Below are 21,371 nucleotides of genomic sequence, written 5' to 3' on the forward strand. Positions count from 1 at the left end.
CTCCATGTGGCCACCCAGAGACCCAGGCTCCTTCTGTCTTGCTCCCTTGTCATTCCCTAGGGCATTGTCCTCATCTGCTGGGTTGCAGTCATGCCCGTGTTCAGCTCAAAGAAAGTGGACACAGTGTGGGGGAGTTTGTGCAATATCCTAGGGTCCATACTGGGAAGCCACACTCCTATTTCTGCACCTGTTCCTTCGATGAATATTGTCTCGTGGCAACACCTAACTCACTGCAAAGAAGGTTGGAAAATGCAGTCGAGTTGGGCTCTCTTGTTCCCAGAGCAAAGTAGAAAATAGATTTTGGCTGATAGTCTCTGTTGTTATAGTTACCAATCATTGAGAATCATGCTTAGTGATTTACACATACTGCCTCATTTAATCCACAAAACTCCATGTCCAAGATCTCCTTGCTTATAATAGTTACCAAACATATCATCCTTGCATTACACCTACTGTCTTTCAGCATAATGGCATTCTGAATATTTATTATCTTAAAATATTTTAATGTTGTTATATAGTAGTTCCAACTTACAGAATTCATATTTCATTATCTCTAAAGCTCCTTTCGGCTCCGAAGTATTGCTTATTTATTTCCTACAAAAAAGAAAACAGGGCTCTATGGACCATTGACTGGAACTGAGGTGGTAGGAGGGGGTGAGACTCTAGGAAAATGTGAGATAAAAAGAATGGAGAACTATTGATTCATGTATTATGACTTTTATATCCCACCACATATTTTTGTTTCATTATTCATCTCCATCAATATCTAGTTTTTAAAATTTGCTTTGCATATTAAAAAAAATTCAGTATATTATTATATCAGAAATATGTTTAGGATCAGAATTCTGTGACTTTATTAACCATATGAATGTGGGCTTTTAATATTGACACTAGAGAACAAACCATTTTTATCATATTCCCTAATTTCTGACCTATAAGACCCTCCCCCCACAACACACATATACTTGTTAACTAAATCATGCATTTTAGTGTCATCCTTGGGTGCCAACTATTCCAACATATGCCCCAAATCTGGTAACTCATCAAGTACTATCAATTTTACTCCTTAAATGTATCTCTTTTCTCCCTTCTCCCTAGTCCCCCTCTCAGAGTAACCACAGCTGACTGCTATTGTTTTCTGCATGTTCTAGTCCAATCCATTCTGTATACTGCTGCCAGAGAGATCTTTTCTAAAGCACAAACCTGATCATGGAACTGTTTGACTCACAACCGTTCTGTGACTTTCCAACACTTTCAAAATATGGACCACCTTTCATTTGGTTTCACTGACATTCCCTACCTCCTAGCCCACCATATCAAACTCCATGCAGGTCTACACATATGCCATACACTCTCTTACTCCTGGGCCTTTGCATATGCCGTGGCCTCTTACTTGGCTATCTTCTAGCATACCCCCAAGTCTTTCTACATGACTGCCCCAAAAAGAGTTAATTGCCCTGTCTGTGTGCTTCCCTAATACTCTGTCCTTAAACCTACTTATTAAACACTTATTAGACACTTATTAAAGTGTCTTAGGATTGTCTGTTGATTTGTCTACCTCTGTATCTTTTTTTTTTTTTTTTGAGACGGAGTCTTGGTGTGTCACCCAGGCTGGAGTGCAGCGGTACAATTTCAACTCACTGCAAGCTCCACCTCCTGGGTTCAAGTAATTTTCCTTCCTCAGCCTCCCGAGTAGCTGGGATTACAGGCGTGCTCCACCATGCCTGGCTGATTTTTTGTATTTTTAGTAGAGATGGGGCTTCACCATGTTGGCCAGGTTCGTCTCGAACTCCTGACCTCAAGTGATCTGCTCGCCTCGGCCTCCTAAAGTGCTGGAATTACAGGTGTGAGCCACTGCACCCAGCTCTCTCTGTATCTTAATTGTAGGCCACTAGAAGGTAAGAATCGTCTTTTATTTGTTTGGTCTTCAGTGCTTGCCATTAGTCTGGATTGAGATAGGCACTCAATAAATGTTTTCTGAAGAAAGGAAGTAAGAATGGAAAGTCCTGACTTATCATTTAACCTTCATCTTTCTTAAGAAGAAGTGATGGAAATATCTATTGACTCTGATGTTACTCTGATGTCAGCCCTTCTTGAGCCTGCAAGAAGTAAAGTGAATAATTCAGGGCTCTCTGACTAACAGAGATGATGGAAGCAATTGCTTGTCCTCACTGCTGGAGCCCAGAAAGAAGTTGAATGAATCATGCTTATGTTCCTGGTATGAATGCCGTGAAAATGGTCTAAGAACTCCTAGCAACTCTCTCAAAATTAAGACAAATTTCAGTGTTGGCTGCCTAACGTGTTTTCTGGCACATATATTTCCAAGCTCCACACCTGGCAGAAAGATGGTATCATAAAATTGAACATGATTGTGTTGGACAAGTAAACTGTGCTTCTGGTAACATATGCACAAAAGTTACATTTATATTCTCATTCACTGAGGTATGTAGGGGTGACTAACAAAGATATATCTGAGATGGGTGTGAGTCCAGGGCAGGATTAGGGCCTAAATTTGGCTGCTGAATGCATGTCCACTGACCTTTTCAGTATCTGGCAAACTTTACTTTAAAAACAGCGTTGATCTTTAAATTATGACTAGAAAAATCTTAGCTAAGCAGCAGTCCCTGCCCAACCTCCTCCCATTCCCAATAAGAGAATAATGGTCTCTGTCTTTAAAAAGTTACAAACTATCCTCTAAGTAGGTAGGATCCACATGGCAGATCATTTTTAAATTTCCAGAGCCCTCACTAGAAGTTTCATATCAGTAAGGAATTAAGTTCTGTTGTGAATACAGAAAACCCTGAATATATAGAGGCTTAAACAAATTGAGAGTTTTGTGTTTCTCTTGTAAGTTCAAAGGTAGAAAATCCAGCTGGTAAAGCAACTTCCGAATGCCATCAGGGACTGTTTTGTGTTGAATTGTGCCATCCTAAAAGATAAGTTGAAGTCCTAAGCCCTGGTACCTGTGAATTTGATGTTTTTGAAAATAGGGTCTTTGCAGATGTAACCAAGTTAAGATGAGGTTATTAGGGTGGGCTCTAATCCAACATGACTGGTATCCTTATAAGAAGTCAAAATTTAGATAGAGCACTCAGGAAGATGGCCATCTGAAGATGGAAGAAGAGGTTTAAGTTACACGGTAGCAAACCCAGGAATACCTGGGGTTCCCTTCTAAGGGGCAAAGAAGGATTCTCACCTAGAGACTTCAGAGGATGCGTGATCCAACCAACACCTTGATTTCAGACTTCTGGCCTCCAGAACTGTAAGAGAACAGATCTCCGTTGTTTTAAGCCACCCAATTTTTGGAGTTTTTTTCTGGAAGCCCTGGGAAATAAATACAGGGATGTAGGATCCTTCCATTTTTCAACTCTGCTGAGCTCTCTTTGCCTCATACTCACATGATGGCTGGTTTGCCTTCAGCATCTTGTTTAAGTCCCATGTAGAAAGAAAAGAAAGGAAAATAAACAAAAGGCATTCACCAATGAGATCTACCTTCTTTATTTTCCTGAAAACTGGCATTTTGTTTGAAGAGAGAATAAAAATTACTTACATTAATATCTCTATGTGTCTTTTTAAATTTTTAAAATAAACTTTGTTAGAGCAATCTTAGTTTCACCATGAAACTGAGCAGAAAGTACAGAGTTCCCATATACTCCCTGCCGCCACATGCATAACCTCTCCTGATATCAACATCCCATACCAGAATAGTACATTTGTTGCAATGGATGAACCTGCACTGACACATCATTATCACCCAAAGCCCATAGTTTACCCTAGGGTTCACTCTTGGTGTTGTACATTTTGTGGGTTTTGACAAATGTATAATGACATGCCTATACCATTATAGTATCTTACAGAGTAGTTTCACTACCCTAAAAGTCCTCTGTACTCTGCCTATTTGTCTCTTCTACCTCCAGCCACATCCTTGGAAAACACTAATCTTTTTACTATCTCCATGGCTTTGCCTCTTCCAGAATGTCCTATAGTTGGAATTATACAGTGTGTATCCTTTTGATACTGTTTGACTTTTTGTCCCCACCCAAATTTCATCTCAAATTGTAATCCCAGGCGTTGAGGGAGGGACCTGGTGGGAGGTGATTAGATCATGGGGGCAGTTTCCTCCGTTCCTGTTCTCACGATAGTGAATGAGTTCTCACAAGGTCTGATAGTTTTACAAGGCAGTTTTCCCTGCTCTGTCTTGCACTTGCTCTCTTGCCTGCTGCCATGTAAGACATGCCTGTTTCCCCTTCCACCATGATTATAAGTTTCCTGAAGCCTCCCCATCCATGCAGAACTGAGTCAATTAAACCTCTTTCCTTTATAAATTACCCAGTCTCAGGTAGTATCTTTATAGCAGTGTGAAAATGGATGAATACACCATTTCAGATTAGCATCTTTTACTTAATAACATGCATTTAAGGTTCCTCCATGTCTTTTCATAGCTTGATCATTCATTTCTTTTTAGTGCTCAATAATATTCCATTCTATCAATGCACCACAGCTAGTTTATCCATTTCACCCACTGAAGGAAATCTTGGTTGCTTCTTAGTTTTGACAATTATGAATTAAGCTTCTGCAACCACCTGTGTGTAAGTGTTTGTGTGGACATAAGTTTTCAGATCACATGGGTAAATAGTAAGGAGTGTGATTGCTAGATCATAGGTAAAAGTATGTTTAGTTTTGTAAGAAATGGCCAAACTATCTTTCAAAGTGACTACCAATTCGCATTCCCAGCAGCAATGAAAGAGTAACTGTTGTTTCACATCCTCCCCAGCATTTGGGGTTTCAGTGCTTTGGATTTTGGACATTTTAATAGACATACAGTAGTATTTCATCATTTTAGTTTGCAATTCTTTAATGATATGCTATGTGAAGCATCATTTTATATGCCTATTTGCCACATTTTCTTCGGCAAGGTATCTGTTCAGTCTTTTGTCCATGTTTACATCAAGTTGTTAATTTTCTTATTGTTGAGCTTCAAGAGTTCTTAGTATAGTTTGGATAACAGTGCTTTATCAGATAAGTCTTTTGTAACTTTTGTAACTACAGTCTGTCTGTAACTTATCTTGCCATTATCTTGGGAGTCTACTTTCTTTTTTATTTATTTTACTTTATTTTATTTATTTAGAGATGGAGTCTCACTCTTTCACCCAGGCTGGGGTGCAGTGGCGCGATGTTGGCTCACCGCAAGCTCCACCTCCCAGGTTCATGCCATTCTTCTGCCTCAGCCTCCCAAGTAGGTGAGATTACAGGTGCCCGCCACCACGCCCGGCTAATTTTTTGTATTTTTAGTAGAGATGGGGTTTCACCGTGTTAGTCAGGATGGTCTCAATCTCCTAACCTCATGATCTACCCTCCTTGGCCTCCCAAAGTGCTGGGATTACAGGCGTGATACTTTCTTTTAAAAAGTTTTACTAGAGGCCTCAACCAGTGACTACTACTTCCATCTCATGATCACCCCATGAGCAATGGTGTCTGAAAATGCATTATTTTGGCTAAACACACTGTAGGCACACATTAAATCGGAGTTCTCTTAGTAAGGAAGAAGGAGAGAACAGCTGTTGAATGGGGTATTATTTCCATTTGGGCTGGCATAACAAAATAGAAGAGGATGGGTAGCTTATAAACAATAGAAATTTATTTCTTACAGTTCTGGAGGTTGGTAAGTCCAAGGTCAAGAGAATGGCAGATTTTGTGTCTGGTGGAGCTTGCCTTCATAGATGATGTCTTCTAGCTATGTCCTTACATGATGGAAGGGGCAAGCTAGCTCTCTGGGGTCTCTTTTGTAAGGATACAAATCCCAATCATGAAGGCTCCACCCTCATGACCTAATCACCTCCCAAAGGTGATACCATCCTCCTAACACCATCACATTGATGATTATGTTTCAACATATGAATTCTGGTGTGGATACAAACACACAGACCACAGCAAGTGGGCATTACTAGTGTTTGTCACAGAAACCCTTTTACCTAGGGACTTGTAAATAGTTTTATGACAGAGTAGAACTAAGATTCTAAATGAATAGAATCCCATGTGCTTCTTTCTAACATATTAAATATTATAGAAACTAAAATCTAAAAGGGCAGTTACAGGCTGTCTAATCAAAACCTCTTATTTTATACATAGGGAATAATTCTCCAAGATGTGTAAGCAGTGTAATCAGGGTTTACAAAGCTAGTTGGTACCAGAGCCCTTGACTTTCATAGAGAGTCATTGTACCTGTTTTATCACTGTACCTGTTTTAGTGTGCAGTTCATCTTTAGAAGGCAATATCCTAATAATTTCTTTACCAAGCTAAGAAAAGCACGATTTCTTTAGAAGGTAATATCCTAATAATTTCTTTAGCAAGCTACAGAAAGCAAGCTAATAGTCTACTAGACACAACAAACCTCACCCAAATAGGTAAGTGTAGCATCCATTCACTTTGCTTCTTATATCTTATTTCTAAGCTTGAGGCAGAAATGAAAGGTTTGTATTCATAAGGCATAAGAGCTACAACCTAGATGACTTATATTTGTGTAAAAAAAAACAATAATAAACTCTCTGTCTACTCAACTTTGTTGATTCCATGACTAGATTCCTAGACCAAGAAACATAAAAAGTAAAAATTTAGCTGATTTTAGACCTCCAAAAAGAGTAAGGAAAATAATTTAGTCATATATTTCCAAAAAACTGTTTGTTAAAGTCATGAAGTTTGAAAAGCATCATGGAAGACATCTTGGATCAATGTATGTTTTTGAAATTGGTCCCTAAGTGTTAGAGGTTCAGATGATTTTATGATTTACATATAAAAAGTGTACTGCAAAGTTAATGGAGCTAGGCTGGATGGCATGAAGTTTTATATAAAATAAAATACATTTAGCATTCAGGTAAGAGAAAATGTATGTATTTCATTAATCAACGTTACTTCCACAATATATACAGTAGCACATAATGAGATCTAATCCACTCACCAAGATATAAATTTATCAGGTTAGGAGAATGGGCCTCTATTATAAATCAGATGTTAACAGTAGCTTATGGTTTCTTAAAATACAGACACCTTTTTTGAACTGATCTAAAGAAACTTGCATGGAAAAATTTGCTTCATAATGATATAAACTGTAATGCTTAGGGGTCCTGTTCTCTGAGTCATTCTAATTTTGGTTTATATACTGCTGAATTAAGCATTGCCTCAGAAGAGCGAGTCATGGGACAATGAGCAGGAGATCAGGACACGGACACTGGAGGAAAAAGTAACTGGCAGCTTGTCCTGAGGCTCCCCTGCTGTACAAGCTTCCACATACCTGCCAGGGAAATTTTAAAATGTTGACTGTATTCATAAGAACATTTCAATGGTTTGACATTTGAAGGTACAAAAGTGGAGGCAGGGAAGAATCTTCCTCCTATTCCTGCTCTCAGCCACCCCTCTCTTTCTTTTTTTTTTCTTTTTTTTTTTTGAGACAGAGTCTCACTCTATCACCCAGTCTGGAGTGCAGTGGCACGATCTCAGCTCACTGCAACCTCTGCCTCCTGGGTTCAAATGGTTCTCATGCCTCAGCATCCCAAGTAGCTGGAACTACATGCATGACCCACCATGCCCAGACAGCTACCCTTTTTTAAGGCAACTAATGTTAAACATTTTTAATGTAATCTCATATCATTGTATTCATGGATGGATGGATGTATTCATGATTTGTTATTCATCTCATTTAGATAAAAAATTATTAATTGATATCAATGAAAGGTGAAGATAATTTGCCATTTGACACAGGCCAAAAATTTTGGAGTTATCCTCCCTTCCTTCCTGCATTCCTTTTTCCTTTGCTTCCTTCCTTCTTTTCATGCCCTATCTCAATGCATCTCCAATATAATTGGCCTTCCTTTCAAAATACATGTAGATTTAAAATATTCCTCACTACTTATACCTACATCATCCTGGCCCCAGACACCAACATCTCTCACCTGGACTATGTCAACAGCTTCCTCGTGCTTCTCCTTGCTTCCTTCCTTGTCCCCTTTAAAACTAGTGTTATCCGAAAGCAATCCAAGTCAGATCACATCACTCCTCTACTCAGAACTTTCCAATGGCTTCCTACTTTACTTAGAGAAAATACAAAATCCTTACAATGGGCCACACGTCCCTTTATCATCTAGCCCTATGTCTCCTTGATCTTATCCACCAACTGCTCTCATTCTCACTCATTGCCCAGTCACACTGTCTTCCTTGCTTTCCTTAAACTTATCAGCCTTACTCCCACCCCACCAGTTGTTCAGCTGTTTCCTCTGTCTGCAGCCCTTCCCAGCCAACTACATAGATGGTCCGTCACCCCCTTCATCTACTTGTTCAAATGGCACCTTCTAGGCGAGGCCTCCCTAACCACCCTGCTTAAAATGTCAGCCTCCTCCCCAGCCCCTGTATTTCCCAACCACCTTACCTCGGCTTCATAGTATTTGATGCCTACTACAGTACTGTGATTTACTTGCTAGTTTTGTTTATTGCTGTCTCCCTTCAATTGAATGTGATATGAAGGGACAGATTTTTGTCCATGTGGCTCACAGCTGTGTCCTCGGTGCTCAGAACAATGCCCAGTAAGCGTATGGTAAGTGAATAAATTTCAGACACTTTAGGAATCTTTCTACTTTCTTTCTCTCTCTTTTTGTTTTTGATTTTTAGTAGAGATGGGGTTTCACCATGTTAGCCAGGATGGTCTTGATCTCCTGACCTCGTGATCTGCCCGCCTCAGCCTCCCAAAGTGCTGAGATTACAGGTGTGAGCCACCGTGCCCGGCCTTCTACTTTCTTTTGCATAAAACGTTGTTTCTAAATTATCCCTGCCTAGGCCACATGCAGAACAAAGTTGATAGTACTGAAAAGCTGGCTGACTATTGTAATAGTTCTGTCCCTATATATTCTCATTCTTGACAGAAAAGTACATTTGCTTTATTTATGAGGCACAGAGGGTCATTGCTCTATAATTATGACTACTGAGGATGTGTTATGCGTTGAATTGTGTCCCCTCAAAATCCATATGTTGAAGTCCCAACCCTCAGCACCTCAGAATGTGACCTTATTTGGAATAAGATTATTGCAGATGTAATTAAGATGAGGTCATACTAGAGTAGGGCGGGTTCCTGATCCTGTATGACTGGTGTCCTTATAAAACAGAAAATTCGACACAGACATGCAGACAGAGAGTACCATGTGAAAATAAAGACAGAGATCTACAAACCAAGGAATGCCAAAGACTGCCAGCAAATTACCAGAAGCTAGAAGAGGGGCATGGAACAGTTTCTCCTTCATAGCCATCAGGAGGAACCACTCCTGCTGACACCTTGACCTCAGACTTCCAGCCTCCAAAACTGTGAGACAATGAATTTCTGTTGTTTGAGCCACCTCGTTTATGGTACCTTGTTATGGCAGCCCTAGAAACTAACATAGGACCTATGGAACCGTGGCATCTTTTTGTTTTTGTTTACAAGTGGTTCACATAACTGGTGCAGAATACCACTCAACAAACATATCGAATGAGCAATGGGGAAAGTTTGCCATGATCTGCTTCAAGGAGGACAAGGAACATGGGAAATAGAAAATCAACACTGGACTGACATTCCCACCAGAGCACTGACCATGTCATTTAATATTCAGTTTCCAGCACAGAACCTGATTCTGATTCTCAAGACACATTTGTTGAGAAAAACTGAATATCGGACAGAGCAGGCAGCTCTATGCCAAGCAAGAGATCTTAGATGGGAGATTGTGGGGCTGAGGAGCTGGTGCTCTCTGATCCATTCATGAAGTTTAAGCAATCATTCTGATTTCACATTGCCAGGAGTCTCCCTACTGACAGGGCACCCACGTTCTGCATCATTACTTGAGTTTGCTTTTACTTAGGTAGATAGTATGTGGTTTTTAAAGTATATTTATAGGATTATTGGTAGGAACAGATTTATTTTACATTTAAACAGCTGGTTCAACATTCCTTTAAACTCAGATGTGTAATTCTGTTGTTAAATTATTATGTTGTGTTTCTAAAAACTTCACTTTCTTAAAGGCTGATGTGAATACAAAATCTTCAGAAAGATTGTTTGAAGCCACAATAGGTATTCCTAATAGATTGCCTTTGTCGGTCGGTTATTTTACATTGGAGGAGAAAATAATGCTATTGTTGTGGATTAAAATATTGTGCTTTAAATGTCATTGCTATTAAATATCAAGACATAGAAACCCAAAATAGTAAGGACAAAGATTTAGGATAAAATAAGTGGGATCCAATATAATATTTTTGAAATGTGCTTATTCATGTGAGTTCAGAATGCATAAAAGTGTCTGGACAACTCAAGTAATTTTTGTTTTATCTGAAATACTCTTATTTTTATTTTTTGAGACAGAGTCTTGCTCTGTCACCCAGGCTGCAGTGCAGTGGCACAATCTCGGCTCACTGCAACCTCTGCCTCCCAGATTCAAGCAATTCTTGTGCCTCTGCCTCTCAAGAAGCTGCAATTACAGTTGCGTGCCACCACACCTGGCTAATTTTTGTATTTTTAGTAAAGATAGAGTTTTGGCATGTTGGCCAGGCTGGTCTCAAACTGCTGACCTGAAGTGATCTGTCCACCTTGGCCTCCCAAAGTGCTGGGATTACAGGTGTGAGCCACTGTGCCCGGCCTCCATCAGAAATACTCTTAAAAAGAAATCATGACTTTTTATGCCTGAAAATTTTAAATATCTGTATCATTCATCTGTGGTTCACTAAAAAGGGCCATAATTCCATGATTATCTATACCTTGAGAACTGTGAGGTGTGATCTGGTCGCCCTGCTCCTGACCTTGTGCTGACCAGTGACTGCTTTGACCACCGAAGTATGGCAGAAGAAATGCCATGCCAGTCTGTCTGGTCCTCTTGGACTCTCAGTTACCATGTGAGAAGTCTGACAGGCCTGCTCCCATACATTGAGGGGACGCTAGGTAGCCACATAGGCTTGAAAAGAGAGAGAGATGGAGAGAAAGAGAGAGATGACTGGACCCTTTTCCCATCTCTTCCAGCCCCTAGCCATTTGAATTATCCCAGACATTGTTGAGCAGAGACAAGCAGTCCCCACTGTACCCTGTCCAAATTCTAACCCACAAAATAGACACAATAGACCCAGAGTGAGACATACTACTACTAATAAATTGTTTTAAGATACCAGTATTTGGGGTAGTTTGTTATGCATCAGTAGGTAACTGGGCCATCATCTTTCTCATATAGATAGCTTCGGATGAGATCTTGTGATTTCCCAGGTGTTCTCTTTATGACATCTAGTAATACCTCCAGTCTTCAGAATTGGAATTTCTTATTGAGTTATATTATGCTTTCCAGCCAACCATATACTGATTAATTTCTTGTCACTCAGAAATAATTTGTTCAAACTATTGATATTAACAAAAGGTGCCAAAACACTTTTTCTCTTGGTATGGCATGAGTATTATGCTCACTAAATTATTTTAAAAAGTATGTGCATCTGATATGAAGATTTTCTTTTAATTGATACTAGGAAAAAGTAGACTTCTCATTAGCACAGTTTTCCAGCAGAAATTGCAGTTGACTCCCAAGAAGTGTAATACAGAATGTGTTGATAAACATGATGAGCAACTAACTGGACTAGCTACCCTCTTTGTATGGCTACCAGAAACTACATAATGTGCCTCATACATGTTTGGCACATATTCAATTCTCAAAAATGCAACTTCTCACCATTTCTCCCTTTTTTTCTTTTTTTGCTTCTATGTAACATTTAAACCTTTGAAAACCCAATGCTGGTTAAAACCATAGTCTATTGCATGTATGTGTTTTAACCATTTGCAATGTGGGTTTTAGAAATTAGAGGTACCATATAGTATTATAGGTAATAGATTTGCAAAGTTCCTCTAGCATTTTGCATTTAGAGGGCTTGTATCAGAAGCTTCCATTGAAGTCAATTCATTCACCTTTTAAAAGAGATGTATTTAGCACATGAAATTGAATTTACTTGCAAAATTCACTCTGTGTCCCCAGAATTAAGTCAGAAGACATATGCAACAGTTGTTTAATGTGGCAACAAAACAGGATGTTTGTTTGTATTTAGTACAAATTACAAATACATACATGAACATGTGAAAACAATTCTCTTTAGATGAAGTCAATTGTGCTTTATATGTTTAAGGGTTCTTTTAATTAAATGAGTTTCTTTTGCCTGACAAAACAGCAAGGGAATTCCACACAGGAAAAATTATTATATTTTAATTTGAAAATAAATTGAGTGGTAGAAGAACACCAAATTATTTTCTCTCTCCTAAAAGGGTAGGAAGGATGGAGGGCTTACATACACACATACCAGGCTCTTTATGTCTCAAGTGAAGAGGAGTTTATAGCCCCGGTCTTCAACTGCATTTACTTTCAATCTCAAAACCACTACAGGCTTTAGCACAACTCATAATAATGGGTGGCCTCTGTCCAAGAGGAAGTTCAAGATTGACATGCTGGCCAAGGTGAGAGCCAGGTTTATGCATTAGCAGGACTTCACGGGTTTTTGCATAGTACTTCACTCAAATGATGGCTATAAATCACTCCAAAATTCACACTCAGAAATGACTGTAGGACTTTTAGTAGGACTACAAAGGGGACAGTGGGAATTTACAGCCGTTCTGTAAGGTTCCTCAAATGTTGATTCTGCTTTGCAAGGTACATGAACTTGACGCCCCTGGGAACCATTGCTGTAGAGAATGTGTCAGGTTTTTAGTACAGAGGTCAGCTTTTCACTCACTTTGTCACTAGTATGCTCAAAGAAAATTTGTTGGGGCATTTCTTCTCATCCCTGAGATAAAAACAATTGCCCAAGTTTTTTCCTTTTAAATACTTTGACCCAGAGATAGACGATTCTCATCTGTCTAGAGGTGCTCTCAGAATTGCTCTCGTTCTGTGCAGTACATTTTGATAGTGCTATTTATATTAGTTCTCTGAAGCAAAGCATCATATATAGTGGCAAAGCTGTCCACAAAGTGACACAGGAAACTGGATTTGCAGTGGGGGCAGCTGATCTAAATCATTTTTTGTTTCTCATTGTAAAAGCCCCTTTATGAAATCCACAAGCTTTTGCCAAGCTCTTCAAACAGTCTTTTAGCCACCACATGAGTTGAGTTCCTGCCTCTGTGCCCTGACTGATTGCTTAGGCAGCTGCGTGGGTGGCTTCAGAGTTGCACTGAAGGCTTTTATGTGGTTTTTTTGGCTGATGGGCTATTTCTACTGTCTTGTCCCTATGGGTAGCATCTCAAATTTGACTGGCTGTGATGAACACATCGTTAGTCATTTGAGAAAACTATCTGGTGAAAATGCCCTGTGATGTAAATACAAATTTGTCTTCTTTTCCCAGCCTGGAAAATGTTCTGCCTCAGAAAATTGTAAATGACTTGGAAGAATTAGATTGTGTCTCATTTCAATGAATACAAAGCCAACAAAAACATCATCACCTTTGCTGCATTCAAATCCTTAAAGGTTTCTTGAATCAGAAGATAAAAGTAAAAAAGGAGAAAGGAAATTTGTTTGCCTTGCCATGTTACTAGACCATGACTAGGTAAACAGTTTGCCATAGACTGTAGTAAATAAAGTGAGCCCTGTTATCACATTTATTGAGCACCTATTATGTTCCAGGTACTATGCTAAGTCATCTGGTTACAAAAATGAATGAAATGTATTGCAGGTTAGGCTCTCTGGAGGGCAGAAACTGAGATGGAATTAAGAGTGCAAATATTTTACTGAAGAGTAAGTCCTGTGAAAGAGAAGTTGAAGAAGCAAGACTGAGAAGAGGGAATCATCAGAACATGATGAAGACCTTACAATGTCTGTGCCAGCCCAGCAGGAAGTTTCACAGTAATGACTGCCCATTGGAGGAGGATTGCACAGTAAACAAAGGACTAGGCCCTTATGCCACTGCCATGTTCAGTTGCTGGCTGGACACCACCCAAAGAAGGACCTAACCTCTACTACCACTGCCTTGCTCAGTCATGAACCAGGGTCTCTCCAAGAAGAATTTGAACGTGGCTTGAACACTGAGGTGAATCCTGAAGCAGCAGACAACTGGAGGCTGCCGGGTAGTCACCTTCTTTCTTTTGATCAGCGAGTCTTTTCTCCAAGATATTTGGAAATAGCTAGCTCCTCAAGGGCTCTGGTGGACCTAATTTCCTAAGGGATACTTCAGAGACAAAATAAAGCCCCTGTCTCTGCCGTTGGTCTCTGGGCTACAGCTGGAACTCATCATCTTTCTCCTCCACTATCCATTCTAAATTCTCTTCACTCTATGTTGGCCTTGGCAGTTTTTCTGGAGTAGAATATCCCATTAAACATGAACTTCTCTGGCTAGGCCTGCTGCATGTTTCCATTTATATGTGCAACGAGTGGCAAGAAATGCTCAAATTGAATCACTTGAGTGCTACATATTCCTGCTTGTCTCTATCATACCAGGAAGTCTTCTTCCTCATGCATTTTAGGGTCAATTATGACAAGCTGATGACTTCTTTTCTTGTTTGGTGATCCCTGGACATAAATATCCCAAAGTATTCAAGGGGCAGCTGTATCCTGTACTTCAAGGAATCTCTTGCTATTTCCCCGGGTGAGCGCATGCCCCCTTTAGAAATGAGGGCTTCTCAACCTTCAGAGAGCCCAGGCAGGAATCTGCAGAGTACCCCAGTAGATTTTTGGGAATGATAGTAAGTGGGGCCGATTCTACTGCTATCCCTTGGTTCCAGACCCATGGGAACCTGACGGTTCCTGATAAAAATGCGGTGCCACAGTGAGGTCTCTGATTCAATGAATGTTCTGCTTCCTGGAGGACGGTGCTGCATCTCATAGGGTACTGCTTGTGACCTACTGCATCAGTTGCCCCTTCAGCAAGTTGCTTAACACTTTAAAACCCCAGCAGCCTCTGGGCAGTGTGGGAGAAGTAGTGTGTAATATGACTAATAAATTGCATAATCATGGGCCCACCTTTTTGCTCTCATATTACAGTTAAAGTTGGTTCTCTGGTTGGATGTTATGCTATGTGGAATTCTATGTCTATAAGCATTCCATACATTCCCAGGTAGTGGTGCTTTCCTGTAGGTGGGAAAGGCAAATCCCTATCAGGAATAAGTATTCCTGTGAAAAGAAACTGCTGGCATTTCCAACATGGAAGAATCCCAGTGAAGTCAGTTTGTGACCAAGTGGCCAGTTGGTCTTTTTGAGGAACCCTGCCATATCAGGGGCTTAACATTTGTCTCTGTGGTTGGCAGGTTAAATATTGAAAGTATTAATAGCTAGACAGGCCTTGATGAGTAGCAGTCACTGCTGTTGGGCTCATGTGCAATCTCTGTCTCAACTGCCACGGCCACTTTGTGTGTGTATTTTGCCAGCATTGCAGTGGACACATTGACAAAGGTTAGCTAACATAAACTTGGACCAACTCATTTTGTCTACTGGGTTTACATACTTCACATGCAAGTCCACATGTTTATCTCATTCCTTGACCCAAGAATTCCTTACTTTGAAGATTTCAGAGGCTCCCACTTGGCTTTCCCCACTGTGATAGTTTTACTTCACAGGCCAGACACCCAGTGGAGCCCAGGGTTCCAACTGCCAGGTATGTCAATACCACCAATACATTCAGGTACAAGAAAAATATGTCAGGCGTTGGCCAGGACTCCATTTGTTAACTCTCCCCATATGCTCCACTTGTAACAGACCATGATGACACTTTAGGTCTCTGGGAATCAATGTCAACTTAGACTCTGTGTCTACCAGACCTGCATTTATTTCCATCTCCACAGTGTATGTAACCCCTTGGATATGACTGTAGGTTACTTTGTAGAGGCACTGAGGAAATCTTTACAACAGATGATTGGTATTGCAAGGTCTTTCTTTCTAGGGACCCAGACACTTCTTTAGTCAATGGGTTCTGGATCTGAAAATTGGCTCAAGGACAGGAACTGTATAAAAGATCATGAAGTTTTATTTGGACAACTACTCTCAACTTCCTGCTTCTTTAGTCTTGCTTCATTCTTACAACAAATGTTAAACAGTACCCTTGTTGCTGCCTATTTTACCCCTAGGGACACATGTTCAATTAACCATCTCTACAACTCCCTATAGGTCAAAGGCCTTTGGTTGCCCCTCTGACCTGGCCCTCAATGATTAAGTACCAATACATGGCTATTGGTACTTAGCCATGCTATTAAAGAACCCAGCTCTGTGACCACCTTCTGTATCACCAGCCCTGGCATGCAGAAGAGAGTCATCACTGATCATCCTAGTGATACTGGTGTCTTTCTCACCAGCACATTCCTGATCATGACATCCAAGACTTGGTCATAAAAAGCTTAGCAACTTCCCCTTGGCATGCCAGGATCTCAGATATCATTACTGTGAGGAAGCTCAAAGTAGCCCAAGAGAAGAAAGCAAACGGCCCACATCTAGGTGTTCTGCCTGAAAAATCAGTTGAGGTCCCACTCCGCAGCCGGTATCAACTGCTAGGCATGTGAGTGAAGGCACCCGCAGGGAAGTCCAGCCCCCAGCTGTCAAGTCACCTGCAGTCACTAAGTTTTCTCAGATGAGGCCCCAGACATCATGAAGCAGAGACAAACTGTCCCCACTGTTTCCTGTCTAAATTCCTGAGCCCCACAATACATGAGCAAAATAAGATGGCTGTCTTAATGCCAGCAAGTTTTGGCATGCTATAGTAAACAGAGCAAAAATTAAATTCACAAATATAAAATCTATTCCTCCCTAGCAGCAACAACTAACTAGAAAATATAATGTAAAATAAAGTATTTAGAATAGCAATAAAAACTAATAATACATAGAAACTGGGAATCAGTCTGACAAAGAATGCATAAGAACTTTATAGAAAAAAATGTTGAACTCTGATAAAGAACCAAAAAATTAAATTTGCCAGGAGCGGTGGCTCACGCTTGTAATCCTAGCACTTTGGGAGGCCAAGACGGGCGGATAACAAGGTCAGGAGATCAAGACCATCCTGGCTAACACCGTCTCTACTGAATAATATGAAAAAAATTAGCCGGACGTGGTGGCGGGCATCTGTAGTCCCAGCTACTCTGGAGGCTGAGGCAGGAGAATGGCGTGAACCTGGGAGGCGGAGCTTGCAGTGAGCCGAGATCGCACCGCCGCACTCCAGCCTGGGCGACTCAGCAAGATTCCGTTTCGAGTAATCCCAGCACTTTGGGAGGCCGAGACGGGCGGATCACGAGGTCAGGAGATCGAGACCATCCTGGCTAACACGGTGAAACCCCGTCTCTACTAAAAAATACAAAAAACTAGCCGGGCGAGGTGGCGGGCGCCTGTAGTCCCAGCTACCCGGGAGGCTGAGGCAGGCAGGAGAATGGCATAAACCCGGGAGGCGGAGCTTGCAGTGAGCTGAGATCCGGCCACTGCACTCCAGCCCAGGCGACAGAGCGAGACTCCGTCTCAAAAAAAAAAAAAAAAAAAAAAAAAAAAGATTCCGTTTCGAAAAAAAAAAGAAAAAAAAATTAAATTCAACTAAATCTGTTTTAAAAAGCAAAAGTAATTCAGCAGAAATCCATTGGATTTTACTATATACAAATCAGGATTTCTGTTCGAAGAAGTACACATGTTGAAGTTAACATACACTAAACTGAGATAAAATATTTGTGAAGTCTAAAATTAACAAGGGTTTAATAGCTAGACTGTATTGCAAACTTTTATAAATTAGCAGTAAAAAGATAGGAAACAATAACATGAGCAAAGGAGATATATTGGTAAGAATGTGAAGACTGAATGAGGAACAACTTTTTTTTTTCAAATTATGGAAATGTTTATTTTAATATCAAGCTTATACATAAAATAACGTTTGCTAATTTTTATAAGCACATGTATTATCAAACCTTGTTGACAAACTGTTAGAATCATTTACAATTATTCTCATTATTTGCCTTTAATATTTATTTATTTATTTATTTATTTGTGTGTGTGTGTGTCCACAAGTTCTTTTTTTTTATACTTTAAGTTCTAGGGTACATGTGCACAACGTGCAGGTTTGTTACACATGTATACATGTGCCATGTTGGTGTGCTGCACCCATTAACTTGTCATTTACATTAAGTATATCTCCTAATGCTATCCCTCCCCCCACCCCCTCCCCACAATAGGACCCAGTGTGCGATGCTCCCCTTCCTGTATCCAAGTGATCTCATTGTTCAGTTCCCACCTATGAGTGAGAACGTGCAGTATTTGGTTTTCTGTTCTTGCGATAGTTTGCTGAGAATGATGGTTTCCAGCTGCATCCATGTCCCCACAAAGGACACGAACTCATCCTTTTTTATGGCTGCACAGTATTCCATGGTGTATATGTGCCACATTTTCTTAATCCAGTCTGTCACTGATGGACATTTGGGTTGATTCCAAGTCTTTGCTATTGTGAATAGTGCACAATAAACATACGTGTGCATGTGTCTTTATAGCAGCATGACTTATAATCCTTTGGGTATATCCCCAGTAATGGGATGGCTGGGTCAAATGGTATTTCTAGTTCTAGATCCTTGAGGAATTGCCACACTGTTTTCCACAATGGTTGAACTAGTTTACAGTCCCATCAACAGTGTAAAAGTGAGGAACAACTTTTTAAATAAAACTCTCAGGCAGGCGCAGTGGCTCACACATACCTGCAATCCCAGCACTTTGGGAAGCTGAGGTGGGTGGATCACTTGAGCTCAGGAGTTCAAGATCAGCCTGGGCAACATGCCAAAATCCTGTCTCTACAAAAAATACAAATATTAGCCAGGTGTGGTGGCACACCTGTAGTCCCAGCTACTTGGGAGGCGGAGGTGGGAGGACTGCTTCAGGTTGAGGCTGTAGTGAGCTGAGATAACACCACTGCACTACAGCCTGGGTGACAGAGTGAGACCCTGACTCAAAATAAAAAATTAATTAATAAAATAAAGTAAAACTTGCTAATAATTGAGGAAAAAGGCAAACTAAAACCAAGATGAAATACCACTTGTATTAGTCAGTTTCACACTGCTATAAAGATAGTGCCTGAGACTGAGTGATTTATAAACAAAAGAGGTTTAATTGACTCACAGTTCTGCATGGCTGGAGAGGCCTTAGGGAACTTACAATTATGGCATAAGGTGAAGAGAAAGCAAGGTATGTCTTACATGGCTGCAGGAGAGAGAGAGAATGCAGAGGAAACTGACACTTTTAAACCATCAAATCTCCCAAGAACTCCCTTACTATCATGAAAACAGCATGAAGGAAACCACTCCTATGATCCAATCACCTCCCACCAGGTTCCTTCCTTCACATGTGGGGATTACAATTCAAGATAAGATTTGGGTGGGCACACAGAGCCAAACCATGTCACCACTTTATGCCCAAATGTCAAAAATTAGGAAAGTGGATCAAATATAAAATATTGATGAGAATGTGAGAGTATGAGGCCCCTTATTCACTAATGAGGGAGTTTAAGCATGGCAGCCATGCTTGCAAGGACTTTAGCAACATTTTAAAAAATTACACATGCATATTCCCTATAACCGATTATCTCACTTCTGAGTATAATTCTCCTTTCTCCCTAAAATGATTGCCCAGAGATTCAAGGAGATGAATCAATCAGGATCCAGACAAGAAAATAAAAGTCAGGCTAGGTATTTCAAAAGTAAGTATTCAATACAGGGGGCTGATTAAACAAGTATTGGAAGGATAAAAGAGGTCATAGTGCACACTGGGGTAACTCAGGGATTAATAACCGTGGATAGGAGCTATCACTTTTGGAACTGGGGGAACAAAAGGAAAGCGGTGGTATGACCACAACATAAGGACTTGAGGAGGGAACCTCTGGGGTTGGTGCCCAGACCTCTGAGAGGAAGGTGCCACAAGGCTGATGGTACATGAACCACTGAAAGTGCACACAGCTGGTGCTCAGACTGCTGAGGGGCACAGCTCATCTGCTATCATCTCCGAGCCGGTGTGATGCTGCTGGTGCTATGCATACTGAAAGAAGCTCTAGGCTGCAACCCTAGCTCCCTGCTGCTGATGGAAGAATGCCAGTAGAGGCTGTTAGCAGGAAGAGTCCCTTTTCCCCACCTCATGTCTTGTGATCTTCTGCCAGTACCTTCTACTGGAAGAACATAACTAGAAGTGAGCTGACAAGGAAGTCTGGGAAGTGCAGTTTGCGGAACCTGGCCTTCAGAAGGGTTGGCTAGAGTCTGAGAGGTAATAAATAAAAGGTTTTCATCCCAGTATTGTTTACAGTAGCAAGAGATTGCAGCCAAATTAGGTGTCCATTGCTAACAGAATAATACATAAAATATTGTGGATGCAGAGTATGAAACACCATGCAGCCAGGAGAAACCAGTTGACTCCTGAGCAACACAGGTTTGAACTGTGAGGGTTCACTTATATGTGAACTTTTTTCAATAAATACAGTGGAAAATTATTTTGAGATTTGCAACAATTTGAAAAAACTCATAGATGAACCACATAGCCTAGTAATATCAAAGAATTAAGAGAGAGCTATACATGTCATGAATGCATAAAATATATGTAAATACTAGTCTATTCTATCATTTACTAACATAAAATATCACAAATTTACTATACAAAGTTAAAATATACCAAAATTTACAAATAAATAGACATTAGACAATCTGACACACACACAGATCATGCTGTTTCCAGTTGACAGAAATCTAAAAAATGTAAAGATGCAACATAAATCATAACTGCATAAAAGTAACTGTAGTATATACTGTACTGCTGTAATAATTTCATAGCCACTTCCTCTTGCTATTACAGTGAGCTCAAATGTCGCAAATACCCATTTAAAATGCTGTGTGATGCTAATCATCTCTGTGTGAGCAGTCCAGTTCTCCAGCAAATCACGTATCACTGTAAAAAGCGATCTCTTGTTGTTCTTGCATATTTTTCATCATGTTTAGTGCAATACCAAAAACCCTGAATAACACTATGGGATGTATATGAAGTGCCCCAATGATGCTTGAAGTGCTCCCAAGAAGCAGAGAAAAGTCATGACATTACAAGAAACAGCTGAATCGCTTGATATATGCCACAGATTGAGATCTGCAGCTGCAGTTGCCCACCATTTCAAGATAAATGAATACAGCATAAGGACCAGTGTAAAAAAAGAAAAGAAATTTGTGAAGCGGTTGCTGCAGCTACACCAGCAGGTGCAAAAAAAAAAACCCTTATACTTTTTGAAAAATACCTTTTTATCTCATATTGAAAATGAAGTTTTTATGTGAGTGAAGGATTGCTATATGAAAAGCATATCTACAGACTCTAATATGGTTTGAGAAAAAGAGAAGTCATTATATGACAACTTAAGGAAAAAGAAAGGTACAGGATAT

Source organism: Chlorocebus sabaeus, chromosome 7 (assembly GCF_047675955.1).
Source record: "Chlorocebus sabaeus isolate Y175 chromosome 7, mChlSab1.0.hap1, whole genome shotgun sequence".
Classification (NCBI taxonomy): domain Eukaryota; kingdom Metazoa; phylum Chordata; class Mammalia; order Primates; family Cercopithecidae; genus Chlorocebus; species Chlorocebus sabaeus.